We start from the raw sequence: 10,585 nt of genomic DNA on the forward strand, positions 1-10,585 counted from the left end.
CGGCGATCGAGGCCTCCGCGGCCGAGGAATTTGTCATTGGTGATTTTGCATGTTAAATTAACATGTGTATTAACACAGGCTTGGAGAAGCAAGCCTGCGGGACTCTGCAATACATTGAGCGGGCAGCCAGAAAATTCTGGCGGCGACCGAGGCCTCCGCGGCCGGGGAAATAATCCTCTGTAATTTTACATGTTAAATTAACATGTGTATTAACACAGGCTTGGAGAAGCAAGCCTGCGGGACGCTGCAATACATTGAGCGGGGAGCCAGAAATTTCTGGCGGCGACCGAGGCCTCTGCGGCCGGGATAATAATCCTTGGTAATTTTACATGTTAAATTAACATGTGTATTAACACAGGCTGGGAGAACTAGGCATTCTAGACTTTGAAAAATTTCGAGCAGGGGCCGGAGAAATTCTCCCGGCGACCGAGGCCTCCGCGGCCGGGAGAACTCTCGGCGCTCGGGCTCCGCGTCTACCCATGGGGAGCGGGAAGCCAGAAAATTCTGGCGGCGACCGAGGCCTCCGCGGCCGAGGAAATGGTCCTTGGTGATTTTACATGTTAAATTAACATGTGTATTAACACAGGCTGGGAAAAGCAAGCCTGCGGGACTCTGCAATATATTGAGCGGGGAGCCAGAAAATTCTGGCGGCGACCGAGGCCTCCACGGCCGGGGAAATAATCCTCGGTAATTTAACATGTTAAATTAACATGTGTATTAACACAGGCTTGGAGAAGCATGCCTGCGGGACTCTGCAATACATTGAGCGGGGAGCCAGAAAATTCTGGCGGCGACCGAGGCCTCTGCGGCCGAGGAAATGGTCATTGGTAATTTTACATGTTAAATTAACATGTGTATTAACACAGGCTGGGAAAAGCAAGCCTGCGGGACTCTGCAATATATTGAGCGGGGAGCCAGAAAATTCTGGCGGCGACCGAGGCCTCCACGGCCGGGGAAATAATCCTCGGTAATTTAACATGTTAAATTAACATGTGTATTAACACAGGCTGGGAGAAGCAGGCATTCTGGACTTTGAAAAATTTCGAGCAGGGGCCGGAGAAATTCTCCCGGCGACCGAGGCCTCCGCGGCCGGGAGAACACTCGGCGCTCGGGCTCCGCGTGTACCCGCGGCAAGGCCCATGTTGGGTTATATAGGGGGTAGTGGTGTCCCGAGGGGGAAAAAATTAACATGTTAAATACAGCTTCCAGGCAATAGAAAAATGTCTCGGCGACGGAAGGCACCACTACCCGGCGAATTCCCGCCCCTCTGACTCCGTGCGCCAGCCTGTAATAGCGAATCGGGACTTAGAAAAAATTCGAGCAGGGAGCCAGACAATTCTGTCGGCGACCGAGGCCTCCGTGGCCGGGGAAATAATCCTCGGTAATTTTACATGTTAAATTAACATGTGTATTAACACAGGCTTGGAGAACCAAGCCTGCGGGACTCTGCAATACATTGAGCGGGGAGCCAGAAAATTCTGGCGGCGACCGAGGCCTCCGCGGCCGGGGGAAATAATCCTCGGTAATTTTACATGTTAAATTAACATGTGTATTAACACAGGCTTGGAGAACCAAGCCTGCGGGACTCTGCAATACATTGAGAGGTGAGCCAGAAAATTCTGGCGGCGACCGAGGCCTCCGCGGCCGAGGAAATGGTCCTCGGTGATTTTACATGTTAAATTAACATGTGTATTAACACAGGCTGGGAGAAGCAAGCCTGCGGGACTCTGCAATATATTGAGCGGGGAGCCAGAAAATTCTGGCGGCGACCGAGGCCTCCACGGCCGGGGAAATAATCCTCGATAATTTAACATGTTAAATTAACATGTGTATTAACACAGGCTGGGAGAAGCAGGCATTCTGGACTTTGAAAAATTTCGAGCAGGGGCCGGAGAAATTCTCCCGGCGACCGAGGCCTCCGCGGCCGGGAGAACTTCGGCGCTCGGGCTCTGCGTGTACCCACCGCAAGGCCTATTTTGGGTTTTATAGGGGGTAGTGGTGTCTCTGGAGGGAAAAAATACACGGTAAATATTGCAGCCAGAGCCTATGGCAATCTGTTGGCGACCGAGGCCTCCACACCCCGGCAAATTTTCGGCTCTCGGACTGTGTGTATTCCACTGGAGACAGGCCTGCGGGACTCTGTAATATATTGAGCCGGGAGCCAGAAAATTCTGGCGGCGACCGAGGCCTCCGCGGCCGAGGAAAAGGTCATTGGTAAAATTACATGTTAAATTAACATGTGTATTAACACAGGCTGGGAGAAGCAGGCATTCTGGACTTAGAAAAATTTCGAGCAGGGGCCCGAGAAATTCTCCCGGCTACGAGGCCTCCGCGGCCGGGAGAACTCTCGGCGCTCGGGCTCCGCGTCTACACATGGGGAGCGGGCAGCCAGAAAATTCTGGCGGCGACCGAGGCCTCCGCGGCCGAGGAAATGGTCCTTGGTGATTTTACATGTTAAATTAACATGTGTATTAACACAGGCTGGGAGAAGCAAGCCTGCGGGTCGCTGCAATATATTGAGCGGGGAGCCAGAAATTTCTGGCGGCGACCGAGGCCTCCGCGGCCGGGGAAATAATCCTCGGTAATTTTACATGTTAAATTAACATGTGTATTAACACAGGCTTGGAGAAGCAAGCATGCGGGACTCTGCAATATATTGAGCAGGGAGCCAGAAAATTCTGGCTGCGACCGAGGCCTCTGCGGCCGAGGAAATGGTCATTGGTAATTTTACATGTTAAATTAACATGTGTTTTAACACAGGCTGGGAGATGCAGGCATTCTGGACTTAGAAAAATTTCGAGCAGGGGCCAGGGAAATTCTCCCTGCGACCGAGGCCTCCGCGGCCGGGAGAACTCTCGAAAACCACCTCGTTCGTGGTTGTTTGTCGTGCGGGGCGAATCGGGAAATCTAGCAAATAGCTGAAGACATTCTCCCGGCGATGGAGGTCTCGGCGGCCGGGAAAAACGCCCGCGCTCGGGCGTTGCGCGCCCCCTTGGCAAGGCCCATTTTGCGTTATATAGGGGGTAGTGGTGTCACGAGGGGAAAAAATTAACATGTTAAATACTGCTCCCAGGCAATTGTAAAATGTCTCGGCGACGGAAGGCACCACTACCCGGCATATTTACGCCCCTCGGACTCCGTGCGCCAGCCTGTAATAGCGAATCGGGACTTAGAAAAAAAATTCGAGCAGGGAGCCAGAACATTTTCCCGGCGATCGAGGCCTCCGCGGCCGAGGAATTTGTCATTGGTGATTTTGCATGTTAAATTAACATGTGTATTAACACAGGCTTGGAGAAGCAAGCCTGCGGGACTCTGCAATACATTGAGCGGGCAGCCAGAAAATTCTGGCGGCGACCGAGGCCTCCGCGGCCGGGGAAATAATCCTCTGTAATTTTACATGTTAAATTAACATGTGTATTAACACAGGCTTGGAGAAGCAAGCCTGCGGGACTCTGCAATACATTGAGCGGGGAGCCAGAAATTTCTGGCGGCGACCGAGGCCTCTGCGGCCGGGATAATAATCCTTGGTAATTTTACATGTTAAATTAACATGTGTATTAACACAGGCTGGGAGAACTAGGCATTCTGGACTTTGAAAAATTTCGAGCAGGGGCCGGAGAAATTCTCCCGGCGACCGAGGCCTCCGCGGCCGGGAGAACTCTCGGCGCTCGGGCTCCGCGTCTACCCATGGGGAGCGGGCAGCCAGAAAATTCTGGCGGCGACCGAGGCCTCCGCGGCCGAGGAAAAGGTCATTGGTAATATTACATGTTAAATTAACATGTGTATTAACACATGCTGGGAGAAGCAGGCATTCTGGACTTTGAAAAATTTCGAGCAGGGGCCGGAGAAATTCTCCCGGCGACCGAGGCCTCCGCGGCCGGGAGAACTCTCGGCGCTTGGGCAGCGCGTCTACCCATGGGGAGCGGGCAGCCAGAAAATTCTGGCGGTGACCGAGGCCTCCGCGGCCGAGGAAATGGTCCTTGGTGATTTTACATGTTAAATTAACATGTGTATTAACACAGGCTGGGAGAAGCAGGCATTCTGGACTTAGAAAAATTTCGAGCAGGGGCCGTTGAAATTCTCCCGGCGACCGAGGCCTCCGCGGCCGGGAGAACTCTCGGCGCTCGGGCTCCGCGTGTACACGCGTCAAGGCCCATTTTGGGTTATATAGGGTGTAGTGGTGTCTCTGGAGGGAAAAAATACACGGTAAATATTGCAGCCAGAGCCTATGGCAATCTGTTGGCGACCGAGGCCTCCACACCCCGGCAAATTTTCGGCTCTCGGACTGTGTGTATTCCACTGGAGACAGGCCTGCGGGACTGTGCAGTATATTGAGCGGGGAGCCAGGAAAATCTCCCGGCGACCGAGGCCTCCGCGGCCGAGGAAATGGTAATTGGTGGTTTTGCATGTAAAATTAACATGTGTATTAACACAAGCTGGGATGAGAGGAATTTGGCGGCGACCGAGGCCTCCTCACCCCGGCAAAATATCAGCTACCGGGCTCTGCATATTCCTACAGAAGCAGGCCTGCAGGACTCTGCAATATATTGAGCGGGAACCAGAAAATTCTGGCGGCGACCGAGGCCTCCGCGGCCGAGGAAAATTGTCATTGGTGGTTTGCATGTAAAATTAACATGTGTATTAACACAAGCTGTGACCAGAGGAATTTGGCGGCGACCGGGGCCTCCACACCCCGGCAAAATATCAGCTACCGGGCTCTGCTTATTCACATTCAAGCAGGCATTAGGGACTCTGAAAAGTTTCGGGCGGGGAGCCAGAAAATTCTCCCGGCCACAGAGCCCTCCCTCCCGAGAGTCTGTGTAAATGCCTGTTATACAGGCCCCATGAATTCCAGCCTTATAGGTTATTTTAAGTCTCCGTTCGTGGTTGTTCGTAAACAACTGCGATTCGGGATTTTGACCTATTTCCTATGATCATGTTCCCGGAAGTTAGCCAGCCTCTTTCAGTCAAAATCTCATATTTTGGGTACCTTTGTGAACCCATCGATAGGCCCATTTTGGGTATATTAGGGGGACATGCAATCGGGAAAAATTGGAATTATTTGCAATATGGAAAGAATATGTACATAAATGAAAAGGGAGTCCCCCCGAGTTTTCTCGCCCTATATATATTGCAAAAATATCCAATTAATTATTGTGGAACCTGTAGCACCTTTCTATGAAGCAGAATTAACATTACAGAACGGTTTGAATGCTACCACCTCAGTTTCTCTACAATGCATTGGATTTCAAAGAGGTGAATTACTGTGGATGGTACTGTTGTATGGCTAACAAATCGTCTGGGAAACAATGCAGAATTAAATTAAGAAGGTTGTATGTTTTCTGTTACATGGTGGAGGTGCCCTCTAGTACACAGTAAAATGTTTTGTGGACTGCAGCTCCTTGAGGAATTAATTCAGTATGGGTCTTGTAGTGGTCTGAAAGTGGATGATGAAAAAGAATGTATAATGGTATTCAGAGCACCTCGCGGTGAAGCGGACATGCTACCTCAAAATGCTTGATTGATTCATGCCCAGTTCCCCCAAGAAGCGGTACATTGAAAAAATTGATTTACTTTGTGGATGATACTAGCAAATACTATCCGCTGGGGGAAGTAAGCAGAAATTTGGTGGTCGTATGTTTGTTACATGGTAGAGGTGCTTTCTAGTACACAATGAAATGCTTGGTGTACCGCTGCTCCTTGAAGAATTAATTCCATATGGGTCTAGCCGTGGTCTTAACTGTGAACACGAAGAACTATCTAAAGTGGCCTATCTGTCTGAACTGCAATACACAAGCTGCGAGCCAATGCTATACCTTTCTCAGGTAACGAGCTCTTGTGCGGCGATTCGATTGGATGCGAAATGGTGGGGAACGCGTGTCCGGTCGTCTTAACCAAGTAATGGTTCCCCTCTGTTAACAATGAAATGTTTGATGGATCGCAGCTCCCTGAGAGACAAGTTTCAAAGGGGTTAGTCGCGGTCTTCAATCCTGGCCAAGGTGCAGTCACCATCTATAAGAGATACCTGCTTTACTGAAGGGTAGCAAGAGTTCCCTTGCCCGCATGTTGCTCCGTGGGGGTATATCAGTATAAAGGTAGAAGAAGCCATGATCGGAGCTTCGGTGGATGAGATTGGCGGAGAAGACATGTTCTTGTCTATCTGGTAGATCAGGGGGGTGGCAGCTGATCCGGAGAAAGCAAGCGGACTCCCGATGTTCCGTCGACTCCCAATGTACACTTGAAACATGCACATTTGGGTGGCGAGGGGGCGTTGTGGCCATCCGAAAACATGTCTTCATCTCTCTTATTGGTGGACCGCTGCTCCTTGAAGAATTAATTCCATATGGGTCTAGTCTTGGTGATAACTGTGAACACTAAGAACTATCTAAAGTGGCCTATCTGTCTGAACTGCAATACACTAGCTGCGAGCCAATGCTATACCTTTCTTAGGTAACGAGCTCTTGTGCGGCAATTCGATTGGATGCGAAATGGTGGGGAACGCGTGTCCTATCGTCTTAACCAAGTAATGGTTCCCCTCTGTTAACAATGAAATGTTTGATGGATCGCAGCTCCCTGAGAGACAAGTTTCAAAGGGGTTAGTCGCGGTCTTCAATCCTGGCCAAGGTGCAGTCACCATCTATAAGAGATACCTGCTTTACTGAAGGGTAGCAAGAGTTCCCTTGCCCGCATGTTGCTCCGTGGGGGTATATCAGTATAAAGGTAGAAGAAGCCATGATCGGAGCTTCGGTGGATGAGATTGGTGGAGAAGACATGTTCTTGTCTATCTGGTAGATCAGGGGGGTGGCAGCTGATCCGGAGAAAGCAAGCGGACTCCCGATGTTCCGTCGACTCCCAATGTACACTTAAAACATGCACATTTGGGTGGCGAGGGGGCGTTGTGGCCATCCGAAAACATGTCTTCATCTCTCTTATTGGTGGACCGCTGCTCCTTGAAGAATTAAATCCATATGGGTCTAGTCTTGGTGATAACTGTGAACACTAAGAACTATCTAAAGTGGCCTATCTGTCTGAACTGCAATACACTAGCTGCGAGCCAATGCTATACCTTTCTCAGGTAACGAGCTCTTGTGCGGCAATTCGATTGGATGCGAAATGGTGGGGAACGCGTGTCCTATCGTCTTAACCAAGTAATGGTTCCCCTCTGTTAACAATGAAATGTTTGATGGATCGCAGCTCCCTGAGAGACAAGTTTCAAAGGGGTTAGTCGCGGTCTTCAGCCCTGGCCAAAGGTGTTTAGAAATGAATACTTTTCGGACCAGTGGGCAAATTAGTTCACAGCGAGCCCACGGGCCAACGGTCTGCTCCCGCAGTGGGCCGCGCCCGAATGTGGGCACCGATCATATAATTTGAAATCCACTCGCCAAGTACCATGCGAGTTTCTAAGAGCGCGATATATTCGCCAGTGAAAGCCTTGGAAGTTTGGCCTCGCCTACTCCCTAGGAAAATTAATTAGAGATGGAAGGAAAGACTTTGCAATTGCAAAGCGGGTGTCGATATTGGGAAGTCGCCCCCGTACTTGTTGATACAGAAGGAAAAAAAAATGTACATCATAAGATTCGGACCCGGTGCTCTGCGGACCCGGGAGGTTCCTCCGAACGAAAAAAAAAGCTGCTAGCAGCTCCCTGGTTGATCCTGCCAGTAGTCATATGCTTGTCTCAAAGATTAAGCCATGCATGTCTAAGTGCAAGCCAAAATAAGGTGAAACCGCGAATGGCTCATTAAATCAGTTATGGTTCCTTAGATCGTACCACATGACTTGGATAACTGTGGTAATTCTAGAGCTAATACATGCTGAACTGAGTCCCGACCAGAAATGGGAGGGATGCTTTTATTAGATCAAAACCAATCGGCTGTGGGCTCGTCTGCGTCCGTTTGCTTTGGTGACTCTGGATAACTTTGTGCTGATCGCACGGTCTCCGTACCGGCGACGCATCTTTCAAATGTCTGCCTTATCAACTGTCGATGGTAGGTTCTGCGCCTACCATGGTTGTAACGGGTAACGGGGAATCAGGGTTCGATTCCGGAGAGGGAGCCTGAGAAACGGCTACCACATCCAAGGAAGGCAGCAGGCGCGCAAATTACCCACTCCCGGCACGGGGAGGTAGTGACGAAAAATAACGATACGGGACTCATCCGAGGCCCCGTAATCGGAATGAGAACACTTTAAACCCTTTAACGAGTATCCATTGGAGGGCAAGTCTGGTGCCAGCAGCCGCGGTAATTCCAGCTCCAATAGCGTATATTAAAGTTGTTGCGGTTAAAAAGCTCGTAGTTGGACTTGTGTCCCACGCTGTCGGTTCACCGTTCGTCGGTGTCTAACTGGCATGCCCGTGCGGACGTCCTGCCGGTGGATGCGGTCGGCCGCGGCAAGCCCCTTCCCTCGGGCGTTCGCCCCTCCTCTCGTAACCTCTTCGCGGAGGCCGGGTTGGATGCGGGTGTTTCGTCCCGGGGTGCATGCTTGGGCCCCGCGCGTCGGCGGTCCGATGCAATCCTACCGCGGTGCTCTTCACCGAGTGTCGAGGTGGGCCGGCACGTTTACTTTGAACAAATTAGAGTGCTCAAAGCAGGCAGTGTTTCGCCTGAATATTGTGTGCATGGAATAATGGAATAGGACCTCGGTTCTATTTTGTTGGTTTTCGGAACCCGAGGTAATGATTAACAGGGACAAACGGGGGCATTCGTATTGCGACGTTAGAGGTGAAATTCTTGGATCGTCGCAAGACGAACCTAAGCGAAAGCATTTGCCATGTGTGTTTTCATTAATCAAGAACGAAAGTTAGAGGTTCGAAGGCGATCAGATACCGCCCTAGTTCTAACCATAAACGATGCCAGCTAGCGATCCGCCGAAGTTCCTCCGATGACTCGGCGGGCAGCTTCCGGGAAACCAAAGCTTTTGGGTTCCGGGGGAAGTATGGTTGCAAAGCTGAAACTTAAAGGAATTGACGGAAGGGCACCACCAGGAGTGGAGCCTGCGGCTTAATTTGACTCAACACGGGAAACCTCACCAGGCCCGGACACCGGAAGGATTGACAGATTGAGAGCTCTTTCTTGATTCGGTGGGTGGTGGTGCATGGCCGTTCTTAGTTGGTGGAGCGATTTGTCTGGTTAATTCCGATAACGAACGAGACTCTGGCCTGCTAACTAGTCGCTTCCGGTATCCCTTCGTGCTACCGGCGACAAATGATCTTCTTAGAGGGACAGGCGGCTTCTAGCCGCACGAGATTGAGCAATAACAGGTCTGTGATGCCCTTAGATGTTCTGGGCCGCACGCGCGCTACACTGAAGGAATCAGCGTGTCCTCCTAGCCCGAAAGGGCCGGGTAACCCGTTGAACCTCCTTCGTGCTAGGGATTGGGGCTTGCAATTGTACCCCATGAACGAGGAATTCCCAGTAAGCGCGAGTCATAAGCTCGCGTTGATTACGTCCCTGCCCTTTGTACACACCGCCCGTCGCTACTACCGATTGAATGATTTAGTGAGGTCTTCAGACCGGTGCGCGACGGCTCTTCGCGAGCCGCTGATGTTGCTGGAAAGATGACCAAACTTGATCATTTAGAGGAAGTAAAAGTCGTAACAAGGTTTCCGTAGGTGAACCTGCGGAAGGATCATTAACGGCCATGGAGAAAATGAGGCTGGATCACATTTGAACGGAAGGTGGCCTCTGGCCTTGCGCCCTATGACCCGATAGGTCCCGACTCTCCATTGCCTGGAAATCCTTACATTGGAATCGAGGCGGATTTCTAAGGCAGTGGAGGCGACCCTGCTAGGTTGCCAGGGACCGAGGAACAAGGGTGTGGCCTGGTGGTCCAATGTGGATCTTTTCTTGTGCCTTCGCATCATCGGTGGCACAAAAAAAAATATGTATGGATGTTGGTCGTGGCGCCCTGAGAATTATATTCTACGGGGCAGGTCACAGCCATGAGAAAATAAAAAAGTGAAATAACGCACTTCTGGCTGGAACAAAAAATTGACAATAAAGGGAAAGCCTGAGTGTCGGAGAAATGTTGTCAGTCCACTGGTGATGAGCTGGTAGAAGGATTATCCTTGCTGAAGGAACCAAACCGTCTGCGGGAGATCGTGACGGGGCTTGACCATGGTCTTAGGCGACGAGGGAGCAAATGCTAGCTTTGCCAACCCTTGTTTGTAAGACTGTGCTTGCCAATGGTTTTTTTTTCTGTAGTGAGAACTCGCAGATTTCCTGTGGGCGGCAGGTTACTGCGTAGTGCATGTCGGTCGTGGCCCCCTGAGAATTATATTCTACGGGGCAGGTCACAGCCATAAGATGAAGTTGTGAAAGAATGCACTACTGGATTGATGTCTTGATAACAATGTGATAGGCCTTGCGGGAAACCGCGAGGCCTGAGAAAAAAATATTCTGACAACCCTGAACGGTGGATCACTTGGCTCGTGGGTCGATGAAGGGCGCTGCAAACTGCGCGTCGTCGTGTGAACTGCAGGACACATGAACATCGACATTTTGAACGCACATTGCGGTCCATGGGATTCCATTCCCGGACCACACCCGTCTGAGGGTCCAATTCTCTATAAAACAAAGAAGTGTTCTT

General features: G+C 50.8%; 2 non-coding genes across 2 annotated transcripts; both read left to right on the forward strand.

Annotated features, from left to right (window-relative positions):
• The first annotated feature begins 7,640 nt into the window (after positions 1–7,640).
• On the forward strand, positions 7,641–9,631 carry LOC134543804 (small subunit ribosomal RNA). The gene has a single exon (XR_010077261.1). It is a non-coding gene; the product is annotated as a small subunit ribosomal RNA (ribosomal RNA).
• Positions 9,632–10,400: 769 nt separating this feature from the next.
• Positions 10,401–10,556, forward strand: LOC134543802 (5.8S ribosomal RNA). The gene has a single exon (XR_010077259.1). It is a non-coding gene; the product is annotated as a 5.8S ribosomal RNA (ribosomal RNA).
• The last annotated feature ends 29 nt before the right edge of the window (positions 10,557–10,585 follow it).

The sequence above is a fragment of the Bacillus rossius genome, unplaced genomic scaffold, assembly GCF_032445375.1.
Source record: "Bacillus rossius redtenbacheri isolate Brsri unplaced genomic scaffold, Brsri_v3 Brsri_v3_scf205, whole genome shotgun sequence".
NCBI lineage: Eukaryota > Metazoa > Arthropoda > Insecta > Phasmatodea > Bacillidae > Bacillus > Bacillus rossius.